Raw genomic sequence first — 12,373 nt, 5'->3', positions numbered from 1 at the left:
CCAGGGGCAGGGAAGAAATTTTTCCTACTAAATACATTTTAAAGAGCTGTTGCGAGAAAAACAGCATTGTTTTACTCTTATACCCAAGAGTCCTTCTTTTTTACTCTATCTATAACACATACATTGGACATATTTGTGAAAGTGTGGCTCAGGTTTTAACTTCAAATCTTTCCTCCCCTGTGGATTAATACAAACTCTTCAACAGGAATGACTAAAGGGGGGAAAAAGGGTCTTTTGTTCTGAGCAATATTTTTATTTGTTTTCTTTTGACTTTCATTTGCTGATTCCTTTCTGGATACAGCAGCATCAAGGTCAGGAGCATGAACTGATATGGATAGTTTGTATCATATCCCTTTCACTGTGCTCCTGTGGTCTGACACGTCTGCCCTGTATTTGCATTGGATGCCCCTGGCATGATCTGAGCATCACGATTGCAGAAGGGCCGTAGGACCTGTCAGAGGAGAAATGGTTTCCAGTGAGACTTTAGGGACATGCTCTCAAACTCCTTATTTCTTCCCAGAAGTCTAAGCTCTTGGGGAGTAAAGCAACCAGTCTGAGCAGGAGAACTGAATGATAATGGTCCCCAGTAGAATGAAGGGAGAAAGGATGCTGAGAGAGAGATTTGACAGTGTGGTATCATAATGCATCACAATTACTGGATTTTTCAGTGGGCCTTTGAAGAATTAAGTAACATTCTGAAAGACAGAAACTATGCTGCTTTTTTTTTTTTTTTTAACTACCAAGAGTTAGCTATTAGCTTCGTTTAGTTTTATCCCTTGGAAAAAAGGGAACAGGGCCTCTGTTAGCAGAGTAAATTCTAAGAATCTGCCAAAGCAATAGGAAACCTTTGGAAGAGACAGCCAGGTAGTTGGAAGGAGACTGTTACGAATCATAAATTTACTAGGCCCCTCACATGGAAAAAGTTGACCCTTTTGGGTAAGTACAGACTATGAGAGTTTTATACTTGAATACTTACCTAAGTAGGGGCAGGTTGAAGTGGAGTTGAAGTGATGTGGACGTTGTGACCCTCAGTCAAATACCACTTTTCAAACTTGATTTGTCAGTGGCAGATGGGGCCACACAAGTAAAAACTGCTTTTAAGTTTCATTATACCAATGGAGCCCCCAAATACAATGTTTATATATTCAGGGTGGATCGTTGATGGATTTTTCCTATATTAACCATTTAGGTAAGGTAATTATTTGCCATTCTATGACATTTAATTACAATGCTATGACTGATCTACATAGTTGAGGGGAAAAATTGCTTTATGTGTCACTTAAGATTTGTATGAACACATTTAAACCGCAGAAAAGATTGCTTGGGAAAATACAGAGGTGGCTCCCAAGAACTCTCGATTACATTCTGTATCAAGATCATTTTTTAAAAATCGGCTGTATTATCACAGCATAATTTCAAGGTGACCATCTGTCAAAGAGCTGCTGGGAAAATATGTAAAATGTCTCTCTGTCTTATTTGTGCATTTATTTTTATAAACATTTCTAATTTTCCAGAGGGCATTATAGGCTAGAATTTTAATGGGATTGTAATAGTTGGCAATGAGTAAATAACATGAATTCTCAGTTGATGTAAATTTCATGCCAGGTTTGAATGATGAAAGGAAAAGCTATCATGGAGACTGGAAGCACGTTTATTAGCAGATGTTTGTTGGGTGGGAGACATCCACATGAATAACAAAGCGCGCCCCATTTGTATTGAGAGCTCTCAATTTCTTCTTTTGCCAGGAACTGCATTGTACTCTGGACTGAGTTGAGTCATAATTAAGCTGTACTAAGAAAACATTCAAGTGACAACGATTTGCAAATGATCAAATTATTGTGGGCTTAGCTTAGGGCTTCGCCAGCTGGAGTGATTTCTCTATTATAACCATATGTCTGTTAATAAATTTGATTCAAATGTAAAACAATTACAGATATTTTAGAGATTGGGCGGGCCAATTAAAAACAAATAAGGTTGTTCTTGTGACTTGGTGTTAACATGAATGAGGAAACTAAAATGATGCCATGATGACTCTAAATGCTACTTGGCTAATGATTACAAGCTGAGAAGAAGCATTTAGCATGTTTTGAATCTAATTGTCTCAGATATTATGTGTTGACCCATCACACAGGATAGCTTAATAGAATAGAATTTAAAACATATTAGGTACTGTGTAGGCTTGAAAGGAATTCCTGTGTTATCTTTCTGTGTTTACTTTCCAAATGTTTCAATGAGAAGGGAAGAGAATAATCATTAGCAAAGTGCAATTGCAGAGTAAATCCTTTGGAGCAAAATGCTGTATTTGACTTTTAAAAGAATATTGGCTTTGGTAATGATAAAGGTGAACAAAGGGACTATCTGGGTTATTCTTTTATTATGGACTAACTCATCGAAGGAGAAAAGTTTTCATCTTTCCAGGAATTTGTTAATTTTCTCTTTTCCCTAAATCTGCTCTTTGATATACATTAATCTGCAATCTCACACTGTCTCCCATCACGTATCCCAATTTAAATTACGTGAGAATGTTGGCTACAGTTCTGTGCCATCTTTATAAATTCATGATCTTAATAAAAAGATGTTACCGAAACTGCTGACCTCTCCCATCCTCACATCTTACAACAACATACTCCTGACAGCTGTATTAGCAAAATTGTAAATCTAGTAAAGTACATATTAATATGGAAAGGTCAGTACATGTCAGAAATGGTAAAGTGTGGACAACTGATAGAAAATCACAAACTGGGAACTGCTTTGAAAAGAGACACTGACTAGTTCAATATATTTGAACTTCTGAAAATTTGTTTAAGGACTTGACTCATTGTGAATCTTTTGGAAATTGATCTAATGATTCATTCCTTTTTAAGGGGGTACTTTTAACTCTTTGTTTCTTCTTTCTCACAAATTGATTTGTTATTTTCTTAGATTTCCTTTTTTTACAGCAAATCACTTATTTCCTCATTGTAGAAAACGAACATGGTTTCTGGAAGGAACAGTTATTGTTTACCCAAATGTTGGGAAATTTCAAGGGATAAATGAACATGTGATGGAAGTTTTTGAGTTTCAAAAAAAAAGCAAAATGAAACAACAAGAAAACACATTGAGTTCTGTTTTTAAAAACAGCAGTATGTATAGGTTTATAAAACAGTAAAAATTACTTGTTATCAGATGAGCAGCCTGTGGACACAATAAGTATTTAATAATTGTTTTTGAACAAATTATTTTTGATTTTAGAAACTAAAGGCATGGATGAAAAGGTATCTCCCTGGGTGAGATAAATTAACAATTGTCTATTCCAAGAATAAACACTGTGCTGCTCTTATTTTGTTTTCTTAATGATCTGAAAGAGGGACAGCCTAGGGAGAACTCCAAATTTTGGATGCTGATAATCTCCTTCAAATAGTCAGCAGCTAGCTTCTGAGGCTGAGCTTCTGGATTATGTAAGGTAATTAGAATGTTACTATTACATTGGGATCATTGCATTTTTATGTTAATTTTCTCATTTGTTCTTTAGAATAACTGTTTGCAATTTGATTATATAGGCAGGACAGTTATTGTTGCTTTTTTACAGGTAAACAAACTGAGGCTGTGAGAAGTAAAGGATTTGCCAAGTTCCTTTAACTAGTAGGTGAAAGAAAGAGTGCAGGTTGAAACACAGGATATTTGACTCCTAGTTCAATGCTGCCTAACACAACAAAAGCATCAGAGGCCAAAAAAATGTAGTTCACAAAGGATTTAGATAAATCCTTAGATGTCAGACCCATAACACATTAGCAAAGGTCCTCAGGTGTTCTTAATATACACCCCCCATTTCCTCAGGCTAATGTCATGGAGAGCAGCCATGCAATCCTCTAGAAAACCCTTTGCCATCACTGTCAGAAATGGAGTCCTGGACTCCAGGCCCATTGGCCCGTCCCGGTGAGCCATTTCTCAAGTTTTTATCTTTTGGATACAGAAGCATAGTACTAGGGAGTGTGAAGGGGAATTGAGTTTAATCTTAATTGCCTGCATGACAGTAGTTTTAAAATGATCTCACTCTGTAAAATATAAAACCCTGCCACCACGACAGAAGTCACGAATCCTAGAGCAGAGCACAGGTTATTAGAAAAGAAAAGCCACGCTTGCAGTTACTCTGTCTTCTGTCCCTGTGAATTTGCCATCAAAACACAGATGCAGTTCCAAGCAAATCATGGCCAGATTTCAGAAGGCACAGTCTGTGCAACTACTTTATTCCTGCTCAATTTGCCTGCCAGGCCAGGCCAGGTATTTATTTAAATGTTATTTCATTTTTCTTTCTTTCTCAATGTTAGAATGATCCTCTAAAATCTTTGTTCAAATAATCTCTCTATGCAAATAGCTCAATGCAGATTATGAGTACAATACATGAGGCTTCTTTTATGATAGATGTTTCATTAACTAACATTTTAATGTTGCTGTGATCATGCCATGATTAAACTAGTTACTTGACCTTGTTAAGAAGTTACCCAATTTTCCAAATCATAGTTTCAAGCACTGAGCATTTAATGTTTTTGTTAGCCAATATAAAAATGCAACCGAGGCTTCGTTAGACAGTACTTATATTCTGATGTTTATGCATTGAAGTAGTTTATATCTTAACAAATAATATGTTATGCTTTCAGTTGCGTGTTTGTACAATATTTTGTGATTTAATATCATAAAAAGAAACAATGAACAAAAATGTGTTTAATTCCTAACATCCTGTGGAGGTGGCATGGGGGGATACATGGCTCTGGGTTGGTTTCACATGCCGACAATTAACCTGACTCAGAGCATTATTGCTCCCAGTCCTGAACAGAAAGTTCATGACTAACGTCTGTGTACAAGACACTGCCATTTCTAGGACCCATGCCATTGTTGAGTTTTAAACATTTTCTCCAATATTTCAGTGGTACAAGCTATTTTTCAGGTTTATAATAATTTCTGATACATTTCATGCTAGCTGGGGAAGGTGATCAAGTATATAAATTCCATAACATGTCAAATTTCTACTCACACATATATTCAGTGCACATGTGCTTTGGAGCCAGAAGATTTGGATTTGAGCCCTGGCGAGTCCTGCTGCTTATTTGCCCTGTCATCTTGGGTAAGTTATTTTAGATCTCGGGTTCTCAATTTCATCATCTGCAAAATGTGAAAATAAAATCTGCTTTGATTAACTTATATATCCCCAAACGTTTAGCAAAATTCCTGAAAAAAATAATAATTACTATTACTAATATTATTTTCATTGGCATTTAATGTGACAATACATGTGAAAATACTCTGAAAACTTTAAAACACTATGTACAGTCAGTTACTACTATAATTACTATTTCAAATAATCTTAACAGTAATATGTACTAAGCAATATGCAGAATTTAAAATATATGAGGTCTGACAATTAAGTTCATGAACTCATCCTAGAAAAAAGACTACATACCTCATTGCTGAATATCACTATGGTCACTTCCCCTTGGGAAGTTATGCACCAATGCCAGCAGCTAGTCCACCCTTAAAAGCATTTTGGAACTCTTTCTGTAATGGCCATCAGAGCTGTTGTTATATTACCCTTGATGTCCTGGATGTCATCCAAATGCCTTCCTTTCAATATTTGCTTTATCTTCGGGTAAAGAAAAAAGTCATTGGGGGCCAGATCAGGTGAGTAGGGAGGGTGTTCCAATACAGTTATTTGTTTACTGGCTAAAAACTCCCTCACAGACAATGCTATATGAGCTGGTGCATTGTCATGATGCATGAACTGTGAATTGTTGGCAAAAAGTTCAGGTCGTCAAACTTTTTCACTCAACCTTTTCAGCACTTCCAAGTAGTAAACTCGGTTAACTGTTTGTCTAGTTGATACAAATTCATAACGAATAATACCTCTGATATAAAAAAAGGTTAGCAACATCTTTGCAACACATTAGTGAACTTAATTGTCATATATATGTGTATTTAACATTTTAAACCTGTTTTAAATCATCATGTGAAAATATTTTATTTATATATGTATGTATATAAAATATGTGTATATGTATATATAAATTTAATATCATTTAGCAGTGGATATTAAAATCTAGAAATATTACTGTGCGATCTTGGCCAAGGTTCTTTCCTTTGCTGACCTGAACAGTTTTGTTTTGTTTCTTTCTATTTTATTCATTAAATGAAAATTCAAACAATCTGTATCATAGATTTGTGCGGAAAATTAAATAAAGCAAGTATACTTAGAAATAAGCCCTCGATAGACCCTCAATAATTATTAGTTGAATATGGATCTGACAAAGTGAACTACAGCTGTTAACTGTGAAATCATCCTTTTCAGCTCTAATACTCTATTACTCTCCGCAAGGAGACTAAACTTTGGGTGATGAGCACACAATGCAATATACAGATGATAACTTACATCTCATTATCCAATGTCACCCTAATAAATTTAATTTAAAAAATTTAAAAGGAAAAAATACTATACATATCAGAAAGAATAAGTTGATGTGGTAGAGGCAGAGCATATGTGTTTTTATTATGGAAGACCATGAAATCTTTCATTATTTCACTAACCTGTGGGCAACAATGACACTTTGGATTTTGTAACTGCCTAACCAGGAGCACAACACATGGAAGCTTTTCAGTATGTATTGTTTGATGGATTCCTGCACAATTTAAATGAGAGCAACACTATCATGGAAAGGAGCATTGGAATTACCTGAGGGCATCCGTAGCTCTTGGGCATGTTTTTTTTTCCTAGACAGCTGCGGGTCTAGGCAGCTTTCAGTGCCTTTCAGTGCCTCCCTATGGGGATAGCACGCACGTGCAGGCACTTGCAAAGTGGTAAGAAAGCCTGCTCCCGCAACCTCCTCCCTGCCCCAGGCCAGACCTTCAAACAGTTTAGTAAGTTGTGTTTACAGCCTGTGTGTGCTGTAGTATAATGTCCTCAGGCCATTGGAAACAGCACAAGTCCCTGTACAACCCAAACGGGGCTACTCATAAAAGATGAGATCATTGGTGCAGGCCCAGCATTTCTATCCATGGGAGGGTTAAGGAAACCTGCCATGAGCCTACTGTTCATATGGCTCTTCCAAATTAAACCCTCTCATTGGTTCAAAAATACCAAGTCAGGACACAGAGATACACTTGGATCTCTAAATGTTTTCTTCATTTTATTTTTCCTCAAATCTGAGCAACTTTTATAGGTCTCTTCTTTTTTTCTAAAAAAAAACCAAAACATATTTAACATATGTCTATTTCATTTAGATCCCAAGCTAAAGGAGAACCATGTTTTCTAGCAACGATCTATGTTGCCTCAGGGCTTGGGTGAATTTAATCATTTATTTGGATCTGTAGATAATTGCCTAGCTGATAAACTTTGATGTGGGAATATAAATTATTGCATTTGAAGATTGTATTTGAAGAGTTTATAATTATGCCTAAATTTTAGGATTTCTGGGAATACTTTAAAGTATATGCTGGAACAGAATTTTTTTTTTTTAACTTGCAAGTTTTCTAATAAGCCATGTGTTGGGAAAATCGTCAATCCTGAATTACTTGATGAAACAGATTTTGCTTCTTTCTAGAGGGTTCTCTTAAAACTGTCAGGCATGATTGAGGTGGAAGTGAAGCTCAAGAAACCACATCAATTGGACAATTTATGACCTAAGATGTTAAAAATAATTGACAACATAACTGCTGCCTATTATGTAAGCATGTCTTCTGGGGATGGTGATTAATGGAGTAAGATCATTCTAAACAGAAGCCTGCAGTGGACAGGATACAGGTATATGATAACATTTGTATCAGTAATGTGGTTAGTTAATATAAGGCATTTTCATCAAATTTGTGAATAATCATAATTGCTACCAGTATAACTGCCACCATGCTTTGAATAATTTTATCCTAGGCTCTCTCATTTTAGTTGCACAACCAAGTGCTAAGCTAACCATTATATCCTCGCTTGGCAGAGACATAATTTGAAAGGTTAATTTGTCTTAGGTCATTCATCTTAAAAGTGGTAGAGTCAGTACTTAAACGTATGTCTGTCTGATTTACAGCCCATGAGGTAACCTCTCTTATGACTTACTCAAGATTAAAAAAAAAAAAGTAATAATAGTAAATAACAGCTTGGAGCTTGGAGTGCATGATGAACAATAATAAGAGTGAATTAAATTAAAATAAATATGAAGCCTACACTTATCTTGAAAAATACAACTGCAAAATGTATAAGATAAAGATATTTAATTAGTAAAATTTCATGTGAAACTGTGGTGTGGCTTCCTAAAACTTTGACTATGTTAACAGTGCTTCTCCAAGGGCCTGTTGTTAGCATTTGGGCAGGGTGATTTCATTGTACAGAATAGTCTCTGTTTGGCAAGAGATTTAACATCCCTAGTGCCAACCCAGTAATGCCAGTAGTACACTCAGGCAATGAGAGAATGCCTCTACATATAACACCCTCTGTATTGGTACTGCCTGGGTTGAAAGCTGCTGTTTTAGTAGACATAGTCAGGTTAGAAAAGAGGAGTTGGGTAAAGTTTACTTTGAACTGGTCAGAGATTATTGAGGCTATTCTCATTGCATTTAAAAAAGAAACTGTACTGTCAAAAGAATATCCAGAAGATAGTTGATTCAAAATTGTTGGATTTTGTGAAACATCCAGTGTTTGTAAAATACATTTCCCTCTTTGCCTAATTAGTTTCCATTTTATTTCCATCGCAACTAAACCATCCTAACAAACATTCTAGCACAAAATTCCTAAGACTTGAAATTGTATAACATAGTATTTCATATAAGAAATGCCAAAAGAATTGGGATTACTTAGTCTGAACAAAAGTTGACATAGGATATAGTGTTTTCCCAAATTTGATAAATAAATGTGGCTGAGAAATTAGATTTATGTTGTGGGCCCCAGATAGCAGAATTGAAACCAGTGGTTAGGTGATAAAATAATTAGGAATGGACAAAAATAAAAGAGCAGTCTTGGAAGGTGGGGCCTCCTTCATCCTTCTTCTATGTGTTCAGTAGGGGGCTACATTCTGAGATAGTGACTATGAATGAGATGGGAGGGGAGACTCTTGATGTCTTATGCAACGATTTTAGACCTTGTGATTCTATATCTTTTTGGCATATGGTCACTGAGATCAGTTATTTAAAAATGTTTTTTAATGAAATATCCTCCTTTCCCTGCTACATTCTCTGAATATATATCAAGTAGTACATTCTCTTGAAGACCTATTTTTAGTTGCACAGAAACTGCATAGATTTTGACAGAGATCAAAATAGTCAAGCGGCAGCACATCAGGGTCCCCAGAGTTTTCTGCACCTGAAAAGAAGAAAAGAAAAATCCAAACACTTTATTAGCGACTGTACACTCTCCTTAGCACACATAGGCTTAGCCTGCTGTGTTCCCAACACTTAGTCTTGCCTCCTCCAGGGAGGCACTCAAAGCCAAACTCATCAGGGCTGCAAAACACTCTGGAAGGAACAAAGCATTCATGGTTAATGAACTGGTCCAGCAGGACTAGCCTGCTAATGGGAAACTGGTCCCCTTTAACACTCAGGTGAAAGATTTCCCCTGATCTCTTAGCTTCCTACTTTTTCTTGTTTAACAGAAGAAGGAAAATCTCTTTGATTACTATTCAGTTCTTATGAGGCCGTGGAATCTCCTACCAGAATCACTGTAACTCTGTGACACACAGAATTGGCCCAACTGTTCTGTAATCAGCAAGAATTACACCAGGTACAGCCACTTTCCCCCCATTTCTCTTGGCTCAGGGTGCATTGATTGCCTTCAAACTAGTATATACCTGAAAGAGGAAATAGAAGAAAACATCATGAGAGATTTGGTTTAGTAATGTTTTCAGTATTTTACTTCTAGAATAAGTATCTGAGTGGAAGAACTTGGACCATAGGCCACACTAAGAATAATCATGTCTAACAATAGGCCAACCCTGCTTGCCTCCCCTGTAAATAAGAGGATCATGTCTTTGTTCTGCTGCGTGATTAATCTCACGTTGCTCTCTTATTGCCATCTCTTCTTTTGACGGCCCAATTTTTAACTTTTCTAATGAGAGTCCCATAGACTGTCCTATAGACCCTCTGCTCTTCTCTCTACTACAGTCTCTTAAGATACATTGCCCTTTGGTAATATTTCTGAATAGTATTTCCGATGGTGATATTTCCTGTGGTAATACTTCCATCACAATAGCTTTAAACTGCGGACTTCACTATCCATTTCTGGGATGCAAACCTAGTCCAAGACTGATTTCTTACGTCTTCATATAGACTCCTATTCTCATTGCCATACTGTGCAACACAATGTTTTAATATGTATCAGAAACACTGCGGATAAGAATGTCCAAAGTTTGACAGGCAACAGCCATCTGTCCTCTGAGGCAAAAGAAAACAAGGAGTATTTCCATATAACTATTCGTCCCCAACGACTGTAAAAGATCTGTCCCACCAAGCTCATCAATACTGCCCTGACTTGTCAATAGTCATGCATTCCTTGTGTTCGTTGCTCCTTAGTCCTGGTAGAAGTCTCATGTCCAGGATATTTCTCAGCCTTCACCCTTTTTCTCATGAACACATGGTTAAGTCTCTTGTGTAAGATTTAGGACCCACACAGAGCGACAGCTGAATCTGGATCTCGGTTATATTGATTCTCAGCCAAGCCTTTTCTCATATTGGTTTGCTAGTGACGCCAGAACATATTGAAAATAAAATCTAATGACATCTCAAATTCCCACTTTGGCCAAAATGCAAACTAATGATGGAAGAAATTTCTGATGAAAAAGAAAAGATTCAAAAAAGAACAATCAGGCTGTAAGATGTCTCCAAAGAGAAATTTCACTTGACTTTGAATACTTGATTTATAGGTTAAAGATTGCTTGTGATATTCCATCACTATTATGTAATCAAAAGACTAAATACAATTTGAAATACTTAGCAGATGCATCAAACATGTGTAAACTATAAAAGGGACCCATGATGTACATTGATGTAATTCAAGAATTATAAATAAGACACAGAGAAATGGGAAGGATCAATGAACAAAGCTTCAGTAAATGATGACTGATAACGTGAAAAAAAATACATTTTATAATATTATTCAGAAAAAGATTAGATCTGGTTTGTATCAAATATATCATCACAAAACTGTAATATGAGTATATCTCTTGAAGCATTTGTACTTTGGGGAAACTTTAGCATTTGGAGTTTGGTTGGAAAACACTGCAGTTTTGGGACTGGAACAGAGTCCATATGAAAAGTCTGGGTTTCTTATGTAAATAACATGCCCTCAGGGATTTTTCTACATGGCTTAAGCATAGGAGCGACCTAGTGCAATGCGGTCTTTCCTTCACCTGGCCTCGTGGATTTGTAGAAGTGCTGCAGAGCCTATCAAGAGAGATTTGCCTGTTAACTAAACTCTCTAAGTTTAGGGCAGCTATGTCAGTCAAGCTGGCTGCTCCAATTCTTTCTGCTGAGAGGATTCTCTTTGCTCAGTGTTTTGAAGGTCAGTTCTGAAGTTTTGAGTTAGGAATTCTTGTGCAGCCTATGTGGCGCATTGACTGTTAGTGGGGATGATAGTGCAAGAACATTCCCTTATTTTTTAATCAAGCTAGTGTGCATGAGGTTTGTTTTCAAGCTATCGTTGGCTAACCCCCAATTTTGTTTTGGAGCTGTCGATTAGCCAGTGGAGTGTCGTCTTCAAGCCCACAGTCAAGACTGCACAACATCAGAATGACTTCTTATTCTGATACCAGGCCTATGAATTCTACACATCAAATTTGCTGTCTGATTAATGGAATCCTGCTTCAGAACTTAAATAAGAAACCATGGGTTGGTGTAGACAGAGTGGGAGACACGTTTTCCTAATCTACCATTAAGTGGTGTCTTCATTAGTGTAAATTTATCACTGTTTGGGGACAGCCTCCCAATTTGTTCTCTGGATTTAAGGCACAATAGAGTTTGAGATTTGTAGGTTTCAGGGAGGCTTTTTATTTTTTAAATACCATTTAAATATCATCAGTGCTAGTAAGATCTCTGACTATGGCAGAAAAGCCTTTTTGTAAGAAATAGATACAGTTCTGTTATTTCATTTCAATTTTTACGAAGACGGGCTTTGATATAGTTTCTATAGGAAATGCAAATATACTCTATGCCAATTTTCTTCTAAATCTTCTAGAACATGTGGTTTAATCTCTAAGAAACTGAAGAAGACAGTTTAAATAAGAAATTCTCTTTTATAAGAAAGATTGAACTCAGTTCTAGATGCTTCCTATCTAATCTTACTTCAGCCAGTTTCAGGTTTTAGGCCTTGTAAATTGCAACCCTCACTCCTGAAACAAATTTCTCCATTGATTAATTTCAAGCAGCAGGAATA

The sequence above is a fragment of the Rhinolophus sinicus genome, chromosome 2 (assembly GCF_057876585.1).
Source record: "Rhinolophus sinicus isolate RSI-liver-muscle chromosome 2, RSI-T2T, whole genome shotgun sequence".
Taxonomy (NCBI): domain Eukaryota; kingdom Metazoa; phylum Chordata; class Mammalia; order Chiroptera; family Rhinolophidae; genus Rhinolophus; species Rhinolophus sinicus.
Note: the sequence above shows the minus strand (reverse complement) of the source record.